Source organism: Poecilia formosa, unplaced genomic scaffold (genome assembly GCF_000485575.1).
Source record: "Poecilia formosa unplaced genomic scaffold, Poecilia_formosa-5.1.2 Scaffold17, whole genome shotgun sequence".
Lineage (NCBI taxonomy): Eukaryota > Metazoa > Chordata > Actinopteri > Cyprinodontiformes > Poeciliidae > Poecilia > Poecilia formosa.
In genome coordinates, this window is record NW_006799956.1 from 3,978,502 (window position 1) to 3,999,385 (window position 20,884).

General features: G+C 39.9%; 1 long non-coding RNA gene across 1 annotated transcript; it reads left to right on the forward strand.

Annotated features, from left to right (window-relative positions):
* The first annotated feature begins 5,459 nt into the window (after positions 1-5,459).
* Positions 5,460-16,298, forward strand: LOC107835661 (uncharacterized). The gene is made up of 3 exons (XR_001661479.1): positions 5,460-5,470; positions 7,597-7,601; positions 16,202-16,298. It is a non-coding gene; the product is annotated as an uncharacterized LOC107835661 (long non-coding RNA).
* Positions 16,299-20,884: the final 4,586 nt, after the last annotated feature.

Genomic DNA, 20,884 nt, shown 5'->3' on the forward strand with positions numbered 1-20,884 from the left:
CTCTAACCTTAGGGAGGGGAAAAATCATTTGCACTAGTTGATTTTGACATAATCTCACCTGTATTTTTTACAGACTTAAAAAGGAAGTATTATGTATTTTTCAGGCATAGTGTCATTTGATAGCACAATTTACTATATTACCTAAAGTGGTTATAAAAATGCTACTTATATCAAATCGTCCTAAAATAATGACCTAAATAATTTTTTGCCAAAAGTGTTTTTTTTCTTTTCCCTAAATCATTCTTTTGGACAAAAAAAAGGGGGCGGGGGGTAATTATTTTTTTGGTAGAAAAAAATACTTGGGTCATTATTTTGAGGAAAATTACAAAATATGACTTATAAGAATTTTGACTTTGTAGTTTAACGCCTTAAAATTGGGACTCTGTGTCTTTAAAAATGTCTGCTTTTTCTGAAACTCCACCTCCAGGAAGTCATCACATTGTTCCTCCATTAACAAACTTTCTTTACCAGCATTGTACTGAGAAGTAGCTCCCAAAATGAGCTCAGTTCCACCAGGTGTTTGCTAATTGCTGCTGGCTAGTCTGAAGGAGCTGAGTGGAGGAGGGCTTCTCCGTGAGGCAAAAAAACTCGGTAGCTGGAAACCTGGAGCTCAGAGGAGGAGCTTTGTCCTCAAAGGCGGAGCTAGGTCCACTCGGGCGTTCTGCACAGCTGAATGGTTGCCACGGGAGATTAAAGGATTTCTCAAACAAGCATGAAAGAATCAAGGCAACTCTCCAGTTAGGTATGTGATGAGGGAATAACATTATAACATGATGTAAATCTAAAAGTCAATCTTACATAATAGTGCCCCTTTAAATAAAAATGTAGCAATCAATAAATTATAAGCGCATTTAGCATAGCATTCCTGAACCCCCTCCAGGCCTCTCACCACAACCTAACACCCAGCAGCCAGCCCTCCTTCACACCCACACAGGACACTTCATACCCCCACAACCTTCACAGAATCCTAGCGAGCTGGTTGGAGGCTGCTCTTTGCTGTTTTTCCTGGCACAGCAAAGCACCCTGTGGCACAAGTTAGTTTTTGTAGCATCCTACAAGGGACAGTCGCTCACACACACACACACACACACACGCGCGCGCGCATGCATACACGCACACATGCACACACTCCTACTCCCACACCCACACATAAAGGAGGTCTTGTCAAGAGAGGCAATTCAGCAGTTGGAGAAACATACTGTGCATATGAGAGCAAATGTTAGTTGCTGTGGACTGGGAATCGTCCAAGACGCTCAGACGGTTAAAAAATTCAAACGGTTGTGACAACAAGCAGGATGTACTCTAACTAGTTTGTGATGAGCGCAAAGCTTCAGCCTCCTGATGGCCTGGATTTAATGGATCAAAGAAGATACATCTGAAACCAGATACTTACATACAGCCTAAAAACACACAAGAAAAAGTCAAACTTAATTTCTTAATGATAGAGTAATGAAAGACGCTCTTCCTGAAAACCATGCTAGGACTGCTGGAGGGTATTTTTTTGTGTGAGACTTTGAAGAAAGCTCTCTTCCCCTCTATAGTGGCATCCAGCTTCTAGTGCCCCACTTATCACCCAATGACTACTGGAAATAGGCGCCAGCCCCCCCGGCAACTTTAACAACGAGTGGGTTTTAACGAAGGATCAATGGATGGACTGATGGGGCGGTACCACTGAAAATCGAAAACATTTTTGAAACAGTAACTTGTTAAAACCTTGGCATACCATGATGCCAAAAACCAACCCAGTCCTCTTTCAGTGTATTTGGTGAGACCCATCAGTAGTTTATATTTCTGGAAGAAAACTCTGTGTCTTTAAATCAAACTCTGGCTTGATGGGTGGAAGATCCTCATGTTGGCAAGAGTAGATGGGACAGATTACATAAAGAAAGTAAATAGGCAAAAACTCGTGAATATGTATGTATTTAAGTCTTTTTCATTTTTTTGCTACATGAATGCAAGTCAAAATATTGTTAATACCACAATATTAATATCACAACAAAGAGAACCGAAACCTCTCTTTGTTGTGCATTTCAAAAATGCATAGCCTCACATATAATATTCATAAAGTAGTCAAATGATAAATGCTACATGAAACTCCCTAAGTGGTTAATAGTGTCTGTCAGTGTTTTAACAGGGCAATCTGGATTAGTGCATTGCTCTATTATCGCCCCCTACTGGTCGAATAAGTGTTAGCCGGACCAATTGTGAAGTTGGTCAGTTTCAGCATTCAGCATGTAAATATAAGTGAACTGTATCTGCAGAGAGAGTGCCTGCAGGCGTAGTGTAAGATGAAGAAATGTTGATTTTGGGCCATTGCTGCAACATTTTGTTTTGTCGTTGGTTTTTATAGTCGTGTGTTTCTGTGTGGTTTGGATGGCGCTAAATTGTGTGAATTTTTTTGCTGGAAGTCTCACTGTGTATGTTACGGTGTCAAAAAGGAGTCTGAAACTGCATTCAGGAACAATACTTGACATTCTGACCAGCGTGTTCAACCTCACCGGTCTGTGGCTTCACAACCAGCTTTCTATCAGGACCAGCATCAATGTCTTCAGCAGTTTAAAGGGGCAGCATTATGTGTTTTCCAGGCACATAGTGCCATTTTATAGCACAGCCAAGTTACTATGTTAACTTTAGTAGTTATAAAAAACTCCATATATTATATAAATCAAATATGAAAAAATGTGCATTCAAAGAAACTGAGCCTCTGTCTCTTTAAAATCTCCTGCTCTTTCTGAAACTCCACCTTCAGGAAGTCGTCGCAACATGGCAATCATCATCTAAGAATGATTTTCTGGAAACAAAAACAAAAAAGCTACTGAACATGTTTTGTGTTACCTGTAGCCTATCCTATCTACTCAAAGCATAACAGGTGACCTTTAATATTATGCTGATTTTATGCTTCTAATATTGACAAGCATCTTTTGATATGTACTTTTTTGTAAAAAAATATAGATAAGTAATAGCTCAAGGTGTTGGCTGGAATCTGCTCGAGGTGAACTGTTGACCCTGTGGAGCTGCAGAGACGCGGCCATGTTGGCCGCTGTCGACCCAGACCAGGAGCTGCTTCCTTTTCCCTACAAACAATACAAAACGTTGATCCAGTTCCAACTGGAAATGTGCATTTACTCACTAAATCTACCAAGGAAGAAAAAGCTGTTAGTATTTCATGCAGGAGGCGACTCTTATTTTCACCTTTCATGTCCCAAGTACATACTGTGCACAGCAAAAAAAAAAAAAAAAAAAAATCATATTCCCTCAATAATCTTTTTTTTTCTGGAATGTAAAAAAAGGTTTTGATTATTTCAAGACACAGAGCTCAGCAACACTTTTAAATATTACAAATCAGCGGAGTTGTACTCAGGAGGCGACTCGTGAGCTGCTTCAATAGAATCAAAGTTAATAATATCTGTTAAAACCTTACAGATTAAAACAACGTAAAAGGCTCGTAAAACTAACAGCTGTTATGTGCTTGACCTCACTGTGTTCTGCACAGCGGACGACTGGGACGAGGTAATTGATGCCATATCAGAACAAAAGAAAAAGAAAAAAAAACACTCGGTAATGAGCCCTTTAAGAGACACTTACCCGGTTTCTCTCATCTCCACCTCTTTTTTTTTTCTTCTTTTTTCTTGAAGTTTCAACGTTGTAAGCCTGCATAACGGCAGGCCTTTTTAATAATGTGACTGTCATTTTGAAATGAGTTCATTATGCGCCGTTATCACGTTAGATGTGTTAGAAACCCGAGTGGCTGCGACTTAACTTCTCACTTGGCGTGAGAGGCTCACATTTATTTGGCCAGAATTCAATACCATCATTTGGTTCCTTCTTTCTCTCTCTCTCTCTCTCTCTCTCTCTCTCTCTCTGTGGCTAATCCTTTTTTTACTCCCACACTGACGACCAGAAAGGGAGACGCAGAGAAAGAGACAGAATGAGATAGAAACAGGATGAGAGCGTGTGAGGGAGTTGAAGAGTGGGAAATCAAGTCAGAAGCCGCTAGGGGAGGGAATGGAGGTAGGGGATGAGTGCATCAGCGAGGAGAATGAGGTGAGGAAGAGAGAGCGTCAGGACAAAGAGAACGAGGCAGGACCCCGGAGGACAAAGCCAGCCGGAGAGGGGAGAAAGGACAAGGGTTAGAAGTGGTCCATTTTCGCCGCGATTTATAAAGGCAATTTCAGCCGGAGCAGGAATGAAGCCGGAGCCGCGGAGCCATCTGCCAAAGCGTTTACTGCTGGCGGCTTCACCAGTTTGTTTCAGTCCTTCTCAGCTCATGTGTAGCCTTCTGTTTAATTAAGCAACAACAACAAAAATGTAACCCGATTAAAACATTCTCTCAGACATATTTACGGAGAGAAAAACCCTTTTCACACACAATCCGGGTATGATTTGAAACCGTAACCAAAATCAAAAATCCCCAACAGCTGCGTTTACATTGACTGTATAATTGTGTGAATTAGGAAAAAGGAACAAACTTCCTGAAAACTGCAAAACTGCCGAAACCCTGAGTTCCTTTAAATCTAGACTAAACACTCAGATGTTTAGAGTTGCTATTGAAACCTAATCATGAAACATTAATCAATAATCCGATGTGCAAAATGTAGAGTTGTTGACTTTGTAATTTTGTGTTTTTATGATGTAAAACACTTTGAAATGCCTTTTTGCTGAAATGTGCTATACAATTAAAATTTGATTTGATTTGAAGGGGCAGGGTTATGTAAATTTGACGTTTTTGAGATTTACATCATGTTATAATGTTAATCCCTCATCCAAAACATACCTGAAGAGTTGCTTTGATTCTTTCATGCATGTTGGAGAAATCCTTTAAACTCCATGGCAACCATTCAGCTCTGCACAACACCTGGGTGGACCTAGCCCCGCCTTTGAGGCGCAGCTCCTCCTCTGAGCTGAAAATTTCCAAGCTTCCGCCTCACAGAGCTTTTAAAGTGACAGAGGAACTATGCATCCGAGGAACACACATGCTGCCTTGCTTTTCACTTCTTGTCAGATTACAACCATAAACTTTAAGGTGTTTCACTGGGATTTTGTGTTGCAGAGCAAAACAAAATACCGCAAGACTTTGGGGCAGAAGGAAATAAAATATAGTTTGCCACATTGTTTACATGCAGCGCCCCAGTGCCATCATTTTCAGAAGAATCGGCCTTTTGGACGTTTCTCTATCAGCTTTCAATATGTGCAAAGTAAAATGTTCAGGTCTTGCCACAAGCAAATGGTAAAACTCATGGAAAACTATAAACAGGTCTTCCTGTGACTTTGTTCAAACAGCCTTCGTGACAGGCTTCTGTAAAGCATAAAGGCGATGCGAGTGCGTCGCTGTTAGTCGTCATGCCAACAGATCCTCCCCAAAATTAGCTGTGGATCTCTGAAGCTCCTACTGAAGCACCGCTGACCTCCTGGGTGCTGCTCTGGTTAATTTAATGCTTTTCAGAAAGTGGACTGAACGACGCTCTGTGAGGTGGAAAACTGCCTTGAATTTCTCCACAACTTTCTCATGTTTTTTTTTTTTTTTTAATATGTTCATTGGTGTTCATGAAACTGTTTATATCCGACGAAGCCACCGAGGAAACAACAGCTGTACTTATGCCGAGATTAAATTATTCACTGGTGGATTGTGTTTACTAATTAGGTGAGCCCTACAGGCAACTGGTTGCACTTATTTTAAGGATGCTCTGATTCATGCCTGTGTTCACAGCCAGCAGACGGGGGTAATATGTGAGGCACAGGAGAGGAAAGTTAGTGGAGGTGTTTAAGCATCTAATTAATTTGTGGGATCTTATTGGAAGATGAGTGAATATAACTTGACTTTGGAGGTTTTGCTGACACTAAATTAAACCAAGTTCAATTAATTTGAGCATATAGTGAATTACAATGTTGACTCTATTCAAATACATTAACTTTTTAAAGTAGCTATACAAAGCACCCGATTTATTTAAGTTGAGCGTACGCTGAAGATATCTGAGTTCGCCTTGAAATTGGACCTCTGTTTCTTTAAAAACTCCTGCACTCTCCAAAACTCCGCCTTCAGGAAGTCATCACAACATGGCTCTTCTATTAACCCTTTAACAATGTTTTTACCAGCGTTGCACTGAGAAGTGGCTCTTATAATGAGCTCAGCAGTTCCACCAGGCATTTGCTAATTGCTGCTGGCTAGGCTAGTCTGAAGGAGCTGAGCGATGGAGTTGCCTGGGAGGGCTGCTCTGTGAGGCAAAGCCCAGAAGCTGCAGCTCCAAGCTGGAGCTTCGTCCTTGAAGGCGGAGCTAGGTCCACCAAGGCGTTTTGCTCAACTCAATAGTTTCCATGGAGATTAAAGGATTTCTCAAAATGCATGAAAGAATCAAGGCAACACTCCAGGTATGTTTATGATGAGTGAACAGCATTACAACATGACGCAAAGCTAATAAAGTCAATTTTTACATGACACCACCCCTTTAATGAAAGCTAAAGACATTTTTGAGGCAACAAGTTTACATACATTTCCGACGTAAGGAGAACTAATTTAGGTTTAGTTCTCTACACCTGAGGTGGCTGCACCTGACAGAGGACCTGCAGAAACGTTTGCTGTTCTCCAGGTGATGTGATGTGAAGCGGCCGGACTGACAGGTGAGTGGAAAGCTCCTGTGAACTGAGTTTCCCAGGAAGTGAACAGAGGACTAAGAAAATACTCGAGGAGAGAATTATGTACCTGGAGGCACGCTCTAGATACATTATTTGTGGGCACAAGAAAACATGGAGTTGGTACCAAGCAGACTACTACAGACTTGAGTCAAGATGCTGAATTCTGCGACTAACAGTGACGAGCAAAAGCTGAGAGAGTTTCACTGGTCTGTTTGTATTGTGAACTGATAAGTTGATGAGCTGCAGCTGATGGACATGACCAGGCTGAACGTCGCCTCAGTCATGTGTTGGCAGGTTTTCAGTCTTTCCATTTTCCTGTAATGGGTTAAAAAGCACGCTGAAACATATTCAAAGCTTATGATGATGTTTCATAACCTAAGTCCTGCTTTAAACTTCTCTACATCTCTATTCCTGAACAAAGAAACCAGGCACATATAAATAGCAGACAACCCTGAGTCCTGTGCAGATTTAAAAATACATAATCTTTGTTCTGTCGGGTCACAAGGGTTGTCGGTGAGACCAACAGATTTAATTTATGATGTGCTACGCACCAGATGATACATCTGATGTTGAGAGCCATTAGCTTATGCATTTACCTCCTAGGTAAATGTTGTGCTAGTCTGGAGAGAGATGCTTTGGTCTTGAAAGTGATGTAACTACATGGCTTTAAACTACATGGCTTTAAACTACATGGCTTTAAACCAGGTCTAAAGACTGAAGGTTCTTCCTCAACCTGGAATAGGAGAGGATATTCTTTTGTCTTGTTTTCTGTTTGTGGTTCTTCTGGTTCAGTGTGTCCTTGTCTCCTGGGTCAATTTTTCCCAAATGTTTTTGTTATCTTGATTGATATGTGATTTATGTTTTTTCTAGTGATTCCTCCTCAATACCCCCCTCCATAGCTGCAGCACGTGCCTCGCACTAAATTTCACAATCTTGTGCATCTCTACAACAAACGCAGTGAATAAGTTTGGGTCAGTAAAAAACATGCCGCGTCATCATCCTCCTACAACTTCCTGTCGCCTTTTCCTTCGTCTTTTCCGCCAGTAGTAACATCCAGCTGTTGATCAAGTCACTGGTGATGCAAAAATAAAAAAGCGTTTCCATTGCAGTTTTGCTAAATACACTAATTTCAATACAGCCGAAAAACCAACTCATCCTAGCGCAACAAACTTTTTACCACAAAATGTTTTTTTTTTCCATAATTGCCATGTTTCCGATAAGCTAATTTATTTTCCTAATTTCAATTTGTTCAATTTTAAGGTCCATGGAAATGCAGATACAGTTTCCTGTACTGTGTGGAAGTTTCTTTTGTCCGTATCATGAGTTTTACGATTATCCTGCTTAGCTCCTGTATGTAGGATGATATAAATTATTAGGATCTTTTGTGTGTGTTCGATGTTAAACTTTACTTTCCTCTAGTATGTCCTTAAATTTCAGTGATATCATAGTCTGCCCTATTCTTCCTCTCTGCGGCCCTTACGGACCAGAACGGATCTGCTCTGATGATCGCCTCTCGACGTAAACCACCTCCACCCCTCAGTGCCCCTCTTCCTGGCAAACCTCCTGTCCTGTCCACACAGCCGGCTAGCAAAGCATCCCCTGATCAGAGCGTGTAGAGTTAGCTGGGTACATGAAACATTTTTAATTGGATGAACATGAACTGTCCACTCTGCTTCTCTTTAACAAAGACAGTTGTCTGAAATCCAAAACGATAAAAATTAACCTCGGCAGGTTGGGATGTTTCAGGAAGCTAAGTTCAGCCTGAAACACATTAACAAGGAAAACTACAATCCAAATATCTCGATCACCTGACAACCTCAGGTTTCCAGCAGCCGTTAGCTCTGATGACGATAAACCTCTGTTAGCCAGGCACATCCACGGTCCGTGAGGCTGGTCAGACGCCCTCAGAGACTCTTTTAATGAACTGGTGAGCCCTCTGAGGCCTCAAAATGTAACACCTCTTAAATATTCCCCAAGTGGAAGTAATTATAACGTCCGACAGCTTGTCTGCTTTCAGAGTCTCTTGGGAACAAAGCCGTGGGTAGTTAATAAAAAAAAACAACTAAATGTCCAAACAGAAAACTTTCGCCCACTTGCTGACCACATGTTCAAAACACTTCTGATTTATTACGCATCTAGAATAGGTAGCAACATAGAATAGGTAGTTCATCACAGTATTTTTGAAAAGCAACATTGTGTGAGCTTGTGCAGATATATCTTAGCCTTCCCTTGGGTTCTGCCAACGAGGGCTGAGTGCGATGCATGAACTTTTGAAAAGTAAATACAAACTAGAAGAGGGTATAAGAAGTAGAGAGACTGACATCAGAGGACCAGACAGGAAAAAAAATAACAGCAGTGCTTTGAAACATTCAGTTTTAGTCGCCTATTAATGTTAATCAAAAGGAAGACGAGATCCACTAAGGAGTTTATGTATAGATAGCTGCATGTTTTCAACGTCTATCCAGAGAAAGTTGCTTGTTTTTGCTTCTGCGAGGATGACCATTACCACTGCAGCTGAGGAATGGTACAATAAGCAAAGCTAATTAGCAATTAGTTACAGTATCTAAGCAGAATATAACCACTGAATCACAGAAACAAGCATCTTGTGTACAGGATATATTACTGTTTAACATGGTTTGGAATTTTTTCACATTGAAGCTGCAATGTTGAACCTTTATAAGACATGTTTTGACATATTTGTTTAATCTGTATGTTGTGACTGTACGGTATGAGACTGATAATCTGAGAAAAGATTGATCTCCTCCCTGAGCTACTGCTGCTGTCTGAAGAAACCATCCGCTCCTGACCAAAAACAACCAATCGGAGGCAGGAGGAGGGTCTTAGCGCTGTCAATCAACCTCATGAGCGTGCTCCTAAATGTGCTAATGGCAGAGAAACAACTTACAAAGAAACCATTCATCAGTGGCCATGCTAACTAGGCTAGCATTTATGACAGGCTATGCACCTGGAGGGTGATTGACAGCACTAAGACCCGCCTCCTGGCTTTGATTGGTTTATTCTAGGAGCCAGAGAGCAAACGTTTTTTGCCGATTATCTGTCTCATACCATACTATCATGACATAGACAGTTTCAACAAATATGTGAATAAAATCTTTTTTGTGAAACTCCTGCAGGTTTAAATAGGAAATTAAATTAAACTATGGAAGATCTTATCTTAAGTTGTACAGGGAAAATTAGCAATTCTTTCTCTGTAAAGCCATTCTGAAAACATAAATTAGGTACAGTGAAGAGTATGGGAACAAGGCTTTTTTTTTCTATAAGTCTAACAGGAAGAAAATCAACTGAGTCATCACATTGGCAGGATTATTAAAATCCGCTTCCTACTTTCTCCTTTTTATTTTCCACTATTCACAGAAAAAAGGGAAGTCAAATGGCATTTACTGAGCACATAAGGCCAGGACAGGGATAATAGAAAATTGCTCATGAAAGCAAAGAAATTACCATGAATAGGAGAAGGGAAAAAAATCATGGCTGAATCCAAGTCTAAGCTTTTACAATAGAGAAAAAAAAGAGAAAGAGAGAGAATGACTTGGCCCGATTAAAGATTATCTAGGACCTGAAATGGTCAATTCTTGGGGGGTAAAGAATGGCGTGCCATCTTATAATTAAGAACTCCATCTGATAGTCTATATTTGGCCAGTCACACACACACACGGTGGGTGGAATTCAATCTCACGTCTCTCTTATCTTCCGCTCGTGCGGTCAGCGGCACATGCCCGGTGCTCCAACCTGCATCCCTGGCAAAACAAGGGAAGCGAGGAGCGTTCCCCCCCCCCATCCTGCTGCTGGCTTCACGGCTGACCGACCTCTTCTTGCTGCCTCGTTTTGTAGCCTAATAAATAATGAAGGTTTGATTTCTCGGAGGGCGCGTCTGCACACTGTGCACCTGGACGCCCCGCATGCCTGCTGGCAGGAATTAAAAGAGCCCGTTTGCAAAAGCTCAAAGAAGCACAGCCACTTCATGCCACCCACTGCATAAAGCTGAGCAGAGAGAGAGAGAGGCATTCTGACTAAAGCCGATTCTCCAGGGGTTATCGCACAGATTGCCAAGCTGAACCAGTACTGCCTTGGCTTTTGCTGCTTTACAGCAGGTGATACTCAAACATCAAACTTTGCTCCTCGGGAAGAAAAAGAAGCAAGAAAAAACAGCAACATATTTTGTCTCTGAGAGGTCAAGAGCTTCAGAATCTGTTAGTGAAATGTGTCAGAATTTTAAATCTCCAAGCACTCACTCTGACCCGATTTAACCTAAACTGTAGATCGCTCTCTAATGTCGGAGTGCGCTGTTTGTTATTTCCACAGGAAATGGTGTATTTTACCGTTTTTGTTGAGCGTGTTTTCCCTGAACCTTCCTCCTCCTCCTCCACTTCTCCTTCAGTAAGCAATTTCCCGCATTGCCCAGAATGACGTGAAGCCCCCACCCCCTCAGAGAACAAGTGGGAACGTATTGAATTCAGCTGTGGGTTATGCATGTAGGTGGAGAGAGCAACACCGATAGCAATAGCATTTAAAAAAAAACAAAAAACAAAACAGCAAAGGCTTTTTGCACATGAGTGAAAGCAGCATGACTAACAGAATCTGTATCAGGTCTCGTTGCTGCTGGGAGCTCTGGTTTACTGAGGAAACCGTCACGGTACAAAGTTGTTACTCCTGTGTTGGGTTTCTGCTTTTATGGTTTGGGAACAATGGCGAGTCTAAAGGACGACGCAGAATGTAGACGGCGTGAAAAAAAATACAAAAAACAGTTTTTTTTTATCTGCTTCTTACAGAATTATTGTGACAAATGGACCTGAATGAGAGAAACATCAACAGCAGAGTGAGAAGGTGTTCAGTTTTACACCAATCACAATCTGGATTCAAAACAGTTTGGATTTTGGTCAGGATCATTAACAGAACAAGGAAGACGGACGATTGCTGCAAAGATATTCAGATGAATATGATGACTTTTGAGCTTTTTTCGTGGTTTGTTTTGTATTTTGAAAAATAGAGAACAATATTTCCAAACACACAGTAAAAGGCTTTTCAAAAAATATTAAAGTAGGTGTACCACAAGGCTTTGTTATTGTGCCACTGCTGTTCTGCTTATAGATTGATTACGTACTTGACAGCTGTAAAGAATTTCATTGCCAAATGTGTGCAGATGATGTAATGACAGAGACTCCACAGCGCCCCCTGGAGGTGTTTCATGTCCAAATGGTAGGATTATGTTTAGTTTTCGGTCTTGGATTTGTGCAAAAAGTTGTTTCAGTTCACTTGAATCAAACATAACATTAAAATGTTGTCTTTCTACTCCAACTAGTCACCAGACAGCAATAAAACAAGTTCAAATATGCTAGTAAAGGTTACAAAAACTTTTTTTTGCAGATAATTTCCACTCTGGTTCTTATTTTCATGTTATGTATTTTTTTATTTTATTGACTATTGTAAACAGGTTGTCTTTTTTTCAATTTCTTGTTTATCCGACATCACATCCATGGAGGAAGGTTGAAAACTAGCTTTTTTGAGAGAGGTTGTTGTACGGAGGAGACAACAGCTGGTCTGCTTCGCTTCAGTTCAACTTAATTCAGTTCAATTTATTTCTATGGTGTCAATTCACCACTAATATGATTTCAAGGCTCTTTACTTAAGAAAATATGTGAAAACAATTAAATCCAGACAAACAAATTCAAAATCAACACACATTTAGAGTTAATCCTAGTTTTCAAACAATGTAGTTGAAGTTCAATTCAATTTTTCAAATTGGTAACAAGAAAATCTGAAGGTACAACAGCTCAAAAATGGTCAAAGACATCAGAAATCCTAAAACACTTTTGAGCTACAACAATTTCAGTAAGATTTATTTTGCTATTTAACAAGATTAACAACAATTCATAAAGTCTGAGGTGTCGACTTTATGTTAGGAAGAACATAGTTTATGTACTTCCTAAAAGAAATAAATTATGTAAATACATACATTTGAATAATTGAAATATTTGGTAACACTTTATTTGAAGGGGGCTGACATTAACCAAGAAATCATTACTGATATAAATTTGTTATAAAAGTATTACTGATTGCACTTTAAAAATTAGGTAACTTTATGTTGTTAAAGGTAAAGTTTAAACAGTAATGATTTATGGGTTAATGTCAAGTTGTCATAAAGACATTTTGAATAATCTCAACTTTGTATTAAAAGTGTCATAATTTACCGAATGACGCTTTATGACAACAGTCATAAATATTCATGAAGGCTTATTCATGCTCATGACAGGTGTTATGTCATGTTTATGACAGTGTCATGTCAGTCTTATTCAACCCCCTTCAAATAAAGTGTTACCAAATATTTTTATCCTTATAGCCACCCTTTTGTATGCGGCCTTGTTGGTTAGAATACAGAGTATCATTAAAGCTATTTATCATAATAAACTTAATAGTTAGAACACAACAAAGTTTACAATTGATTTAATCATATTTATCAAACGATTACCGCTGCCTGCCTAAATTCACCCCACATCACATCTAAAAACATAATTCAGCTTTATTAGATTCTGACAGCTGATAGTTCTCTCTGTTTACAGTCAGCTTGCATTTACTTTATGAAATGAATTGTTTACACTGTTGACCGTTCAGAAACGGCTCGCCATCTTTTATTTTTATTGCTGATCCAGGGGATTTAATCAGGAAGGCCTTTTGCTGATAAACCAGCTGAAAAGCAAACTGGCGCCATGCAGCACCGGGGCTCTGCGCACTGAGCAGGCAGGTGAGGCCCAGCCTGGCCATTTCATCATTTTCCTGCTGACCAGGCACCAGTAGTCTTTAATAAAATTCATTCATCTTCCCCTCTTGCTCTTTCTGTATTGGACCAGGCTGATGCTGCTTATTATTCCCCAGTGGAACCTATTTATTCGCCATTTAGGAAATATTACGCTCAATCCTGGGTCGGCGTGAGGCGGCTGAGCGGACGGTTAAGCCCAGCGACCTGTTTTAATCGCTTCATAACGGAGGAGTCTTTATGGGAATGGATCGACGAACTTGTACATTCCTGAAGACTAGATGAGCGTTTGTGACTTAGCCGAGTGTATCGCTGCTTTTTTTTTTTAGCATGCCTTGGAGTTTACATTTCTTCACTTCGTTTTAAAGCGAGTTTAAAGCAGACGGTTCTGATGATTCGTTGGGTATTATTGTCATTTAATTATTTCCACCCATGCAGAGCTGTGTCTGCCATTAAACAGCTATAGCCCTGGGATTTTAAAAACAAGAACCTGTCAAAACATAAAAACTGCAAAGTGCATTTGACCGTCTGAGAATCAGTGTAAATCTTGTACTTCAACAGAAATAGAAATCTTAATCTGCTTTTGCCATCCAAGGAGCTGAAAACCTTATTGAAAGGACCAAAACACATGGGAACCCGAGACTTTTTACATTTTCTTACTCACAGGATTAACTTCATATCAGAGAGTCATAATCATAAATGGCATTCATGGTGAAATCAACCGACTGTCACAAGCTAGCCCAGGCTTGAATGACAAACACAGCAGTGCCTAAAGAGCATTAATCCATTAATCTTGGCCCTTTGTATCTGTGCTTTTAAGACTCTTATTTTTAAGAAATGAAGTCAGTAGTTCTTTATTTTTCCTGTTTTGGTTAACAAATGGAGACTGTTCATCATGCTAGTCAACACTCGGCTACAAACGCAGCGGAAATAAGAAACTGTTACAGATAAGATACAGTTTAAAAGAACCATGAGGAAACCTGACCTGGCTAACTGCTAGCTACTAGCAATGCTACGTTGCTAAGCTAAATATTGGTAAATATTGTTATTGTATTCTATCTGATGAAAAAAAAAGAAAAAGGCATTAGCATTTTCATAGATTATATATTAGGGAATGTAAACGTGAATTTGTTTTGTTTTTTTTTACTTTGATTATTATAAACCTAAATTTGACTTTTTTGTGAATCTGAAATCATCTTGGCTCAAAATGGTCAATAGCCTGCAGGCACATCTGTAATCACCTGAACCTGTTATTAAGTGATGACAACACCAGAGTGTACTTTAAATTGACAAGAATTACCTTGTTGATACTAACTTTGACTTAGTGATGGTGGAACTTAATAAAGGACCATTTTTTAATGCTACAGACAGTTTAACTCGGTATTATTGGGGACATAAATGTATAGATTTTAGCATGAGAGTAAAAATTTTGACCCCAAGTGAAAATAGAAAAGCTACAATAAATTAAATTGTTGGTCATTGTTCTTTTTAAACAGAGCTAAGGCTGTATGTTATCAACACAGTGTGAAAAACAACATCCAAACCTCTGAGGTAATAATAATAATTAAGCAAGCTGTGTATAATTTAACAAACTACATAATTAAGATAAAACATGTCTTATAGAACATGATACAACCACAATACTATTACAAGTCTGAAGTTTTTATTTAAATTACCTTCTACTGAAGTTCTAAAGTCAAACCAAATGCTGTTTTTTACAGATTTCTCAACAGCTAAAGATGCTGTTTTCCCCAGGCCAACTTTCTTTCTCCCATTCCTGCACATTTCACATAAAAGCCCTCCTGTCCCCTGATCTAAAGCAGATCATATTTGATGTTGGAAAAAGCCGCCGTTTCTCACCATTGTGGGCTTCAATCCTCTCGGTGTCAGCTGTAGCTAAGGCAATGCGATGCATCCCAAAAGCTCCGAAAGTCATTACCAATTTTCCCTTCCAAAGACGGATTAAATATTATTTATAGGGCAGGGGGGGTAGACTTAAGTTCACTTCGGTTGCCTCTGCCCCTGTTGTCAATCTGAATGATATGCTGGCAGGCATGAGGCCTTTATTGGAAAGCCGCAGGGATTGAGTTTTAAATTCTCCATTTCACTCAAAGCAGCGTGCATGATGACCTGCAACCCACATTTTTAAAAAGCACTAGAAAGAAGAGATTGAAATTGACTTCAAAATGTAAACAATACAGGAGATAAACCAATTAAGCAAAACATCATGGGCCGTGACTGTGGGATGTACAGCATTTGGTAGTAAGTAGATGTTTTGCTTGGGGGGGGAAAAAAGGGTAATCAGAAGGATTCAGGCATGCTTGATAAAGACTGTGACGGCTAGACAGCTGGGTCAGAGCATGAACAAAACCACACAGTGCACAGCGAACAGGTGACACGGTCACTGATTATGTGGAGCAAGACTTGATCTAATGCAGCTATAAGGGCAGTATGTGTTTTCCAGCAACATTTTTACACTATTTTTTACTTCAATTGTTATAAAAATGCTGAAAATGTCAAATGTTACTTAGATTTACTTCTTGATTTAACGTCTCTAAATTGGGCCACTGTCTTTCTAAAGGCATGTTTATTTAAAACTCCTCCTTCAGGAAGTCATCACAACATGGCTCCTCTTTTAACCCTTTAGTGACATTTTGACCAGCGTTTCATTGCGAAGTAGCTCCTATAATGAGCTCAGGTGTTCCACCAGGTGTTTGCTAATTGCTGCTGGCTAGTCTGAAGGAGCTGAGTGGTGGGAATAACAGGGGAGGAGGGCTGCTGTGTGAGGCCGAAGCTCAGAAACTCCAGCTCTGAGAAGGAGCTGCGCCTCAAAGGCGGGGCTAGGTCCAACCAGGCGTTTTGCACAGCTGAATGGTTGCCACGGGAGATTAAAGGATTCCTCAAACATGCATGAAACAATCCAGGCAACACTCCAGATGTGTTTTTGATGACATTATGATACAAAGCTAAAAAAAAAAGCCTTTTTTACATAGTACTGCCGTGGTCTTGATTGTATGTCCAATCACTGCGTATGCGTGTTTGAAATTGCAAGAAATATTTCTTGTCTACTTTAGTTGACAATGTTTTCAGCAAACAACTACAAGCACACATTTTGATAAAATCTGAAAGGACAAAAAATCCTCCTCCTTTATTGCAGCGCTAAGATTTCATATATACATATATATACTGCTCAAAAACATAAAGGGAACATTTCACTTTAATTTTGTGTGTGGCTCTAAATCCAGGCCTCCATTGGTTAATAAATTTGACTTCCATTGATGATTTTTGTGTGATTTTGTTGTCAGCACATTCAACTTTGTACAGAACAAAGTATTCAATGAGAATATTTCATTCATTCAGATCTAGGATGTGTTATTTGAGTGTTCCCTTTANCATGGCGCTGTACTGTTCCTCAGTCATTCGTCTTGGGTTATGGTGCACTAAAACACACTCCAGTGCCTCCGCTGACCCTGTCCGGCTCCATAGATCTGCATTAGAGACTTGTTCCTGCATAGGCTGTCTGTATGACTGATCTGCCATGTTCCTCTGCTCTTCTCCTCACAAGGGCAGAACTCTGAGTTCCTGTGTTTTTAAAGTTTCCTGTGCTTGGCATTGCAATGACTGTCTGCTGGTATAACTTGCTATTTACTCCTTTAGTGCTTAAAAACTCAAAACGTATGAAGAAAGAAAATAAGAGAAATATGACTTCGGCATCCAATTAAAGATCAGCATGTCCAAGATTAGTCAACGTAGCGCTGCGATGTGGTAAACATCCAGCACTTTCTCGTCGTGTTAACAGTGGAATTTATTCTTCCTGATCTGAATGATGAGGACGGTGATGTCCTTCAAGAGCAGTCGAGGAACGCAGATCTTTTTAGATGTTTACTGTGAAATCTTTTAATCAGCGAAGCCCTGGCAGCCGTGTTCACTCTGTCCGTCTGCCGGAATGCTGTTCCAGGATATAAAAAGGCTCACCTTTCATTAGCGATTCTGCTCAACCCTCAGATAGCCGTCTTCACCATGTGCGAATCTGTCGCCTGCTCTCTCGTTAGTGTCGCCGTCTTTTTGTCGGCACGCGCACGCTTTGCCGGCGAGTGCCTTGGTCACTTTCTGGATCATGATTTAATGGCGGAGGGGGATATTGATGGGCTGCGCCCCAGACTCTGTCAGAGTTCATCTTAGTCAAGGGTCTTTTGATGTCTCCCTCTGCAGACGAGGTGTGGAGTTATTACATCCTCGTCAGGCTGCCCCCCCACATCCTCTCCGTCTCTCAGACTGCCGGTCCTTATCAGCATGTCTGCCGTCTCGGAGATGGAAAGAGAAGATGTCGGCTCAAAGTAGCCTTCTGAATCTTCAAGTCAATAAATGCAAAGCTGTAGCAGACGTGTCAATACAGCCACTGGGCTGTTTTAAGGCCCTTCCCCCCCATACCTATGTGCTTGTAGAGATTTTTGATTATCCAGAAATTTTCCAGCTTAAATTTTTGTGACTTAAACTGTAGTTAGCATTGCATTTCTCATTCTATTCTTGAAAAACGACAGAAAGTCTTGATCATTTCAGCACTACGCTAAAGTGGCAGTATTATGTAAAATAGAGTTCTTTGAGCTTTACGTTGTTATAATGTTTTTCCCTCATCAAAAACAGACCTGGCGTGTTGCTTTGATTCATTCGTGCATGTTTGAGAAATACTTTAAATCTCCATGGCAACAGTTTAGCTGTGCAAAGCAGCTGGCAGGGCCAAGTGCCTCCTCCCACCCACAAAGCAGCCATCCTCCACGGCTGCCCCACTCAGCTCCTTCAGACTAGCCAGCAGCAATTAGCAAACATCTGGTGGAACTGAGCATCAGCTGAGCTCATTAAGGAGATAGTTTTCAGTGAAACGCTGGTAAAAAAAAAGTTGTTAAAGGGTTTAATAGAGGAGCCATGTTGTGACGACTTCCTGAAGGCGGAGTTTCAGAAAGAGCAGAAGTTTCTTAAAGAGACAGTGGACTAAATTCAAAGCGTTAAATTACCAAGTCAAATTGCTTTTGAATCGTGTTTGAAATATACAGCATTTTTATAACAACTGAAAGTGACAGTTCTTTATTGGCAATACATGCTTGGAATATACATAAAACGTCCCTTTTATCCATGCCACACTGTCAGTTTATGTGGACATCTATGTTTTCTTTTTTTCTGTTGTTTTATGACCTTTCCATTTTCACATAATATATTACAGTGCTTCGTAATGTGGTTGAAAACTTGGAAAAAAGTTTCATAATCTAATATTTATTCAGGGGTATGACAGTAATAAGGAGGAGTTAAGAGAAATGCACTCCACATTGTATTTAAAATAATAAAATTCATACACCATTAAGGTGTAGTTAGTCTAACAGACGATCTAAACAAAAATCTAATCTTACTTTAATTCTTGGTAAAATATCACAGTCTAGGATTGTAATGTGACAAAATGTCAGAAAGTTTAAGACATGATGGACGGCTAAATAACCATTGGGAGATGAATTTATGTTTTGTATCTTTTCCCTCCGACGTTAAGTTCCAGTTGGTGACTACAACGTCATTAAACAAACTAAGCAGCTAAGCCATTACTGGCATTTGCTACCGTTGCTGCACTGCCTTCCCGATCATCGCAAAAAGCATTTAAGCCACGGTAACAAGCTTCACATGCAATCTCTTTGAAGCAGCATTTTAAAACTGCGACAGGGTGAAATTCCTGCCGGTGTCGTGACCGTCAGAAAACTCGTATTCTTCATTAATGCCATTAAAAAACTATATCGAGGTCTGAATTATTCATTCCTTACTAAAGTCTTTCAAGCTGTTTTATTCTTAACAGCTCTTGTATTACATAAACAAACTGACAGGACATATGGTCCGGGTTGTTCAGTCTAATCCTACTGAGCACCATTACGCTGCCTTATGTACCAGGTCACAGTTGTCCATCATGTTGGAGAGGAAGAGAGGAAATGGAAAATCAGTGGGGAGTTCAGAATGACTTCGCCAAGATTAAATGAGTCGCTTAGATGAAGATGTACATAAGGCCTTTCTGTCAGTTCTTTTGTTTCCCCAACATGAAAGCGAATGCTGCAACCAGATCTGGTAGCATTAAAATATATATTATGTTCTAGGTTGAAGGGTTAGTTAGGATTTATGTAGAGAGGTTCTGTGAACTTGTCATTTGTAATAGTTCTCTTCCCTTACAAAGTCACTGTGAGCTTTTTCAAAAGTAAATAAATCACAGGAGGGGTGAAAAAGTAATAGACTTTTATTGTACGATTTCTGCTCATTTAGCTGATTAGGTGGATCGGACGTTCAAGATGGGATAATGTTCTAATGTCAACAACACCTGGAACTACACAGGAAAGCATCACTTTGTTTCTACTTGAGTTACTTCCCTTGTTCGACGCTTCGCTTCGTACAGAGGCTGTTGAGAAACGATTGCTTCCTGGAGGTACGAATTCTGAGATTTTAAATGTTGCTAATTGCTAACATTAGCCCATGACATACGTGATGCACCAGTTTGACGCTTCGAACTGACCAGAAATCACCTGCTCAGTAAACAATCATCAATCAACAATCAGATCTCGTTACAGCATTCGCTTTCATGTTGGGAAAACAAAAGAACTGAGAGAAAGAGAAGCGCCGAGCCAAACAAGATGTCTCCTAATGCTAATCCAGTGTTTGGAAACGTGACCAACACGGACTGAATGCCTTCGTTCACTTCCTCCGCTGCCATCACTAAAGCTACAGACAGACTACGAGTCTAAAACCAACGTAATCGTTCACAACATCTTCCGTTTCCTGATTGGTCCATTAGAAAATCTACTGGAGGAATCCATTTCTATGGGAGAAATCCCAGACATGCGTAAACTTTTTCCCACATGTTCCAAAATCACCAAGTTGAAAGTACTAACAAAAACGAGACTTTTTTTTTCTTTGCTAAAATAATTTTAATGTATTATTTTTTTTCTTTTTACCTGGTTGAAAATAACTAAATATGCAATGTAAAAGGAAAAAAATAAGTCAAACCTTTGTTAAAAGTGGATCAATAAATGACTGCTATCATAAAATCCCAACATTTTCCATTTATGAAGGTTTTATAAATCTCACCATTTAATATAAAAAATGTGTCATTTTCCATAAAATTTTGTGCTACCAAATTTGCACCATTCCTGAATTGGGGGCCACACGCAACCATTTCAGCGGCTAAAAATTGCCACCAGGTCATACCTAGGGAACTCCTGGTCTGAGAAAAATATACAGAAAAATCACATTCCTCTGCCCATATATGATTTTGTATATGATTTTTTTCCATGGGCGTAAATATTGGCTTATGTTTAAATAATTGACAATGCAAAACGTTTACAAACCATTATACTTTTACTTTTAGTCTTAAAGTTGTTTTAAGATGGTAGAAATCTGCTTTGGCCATGTTCAGGCTGTTAGCTTCAGGCAGGATGAACTCACCTGAATTCATATCAAATG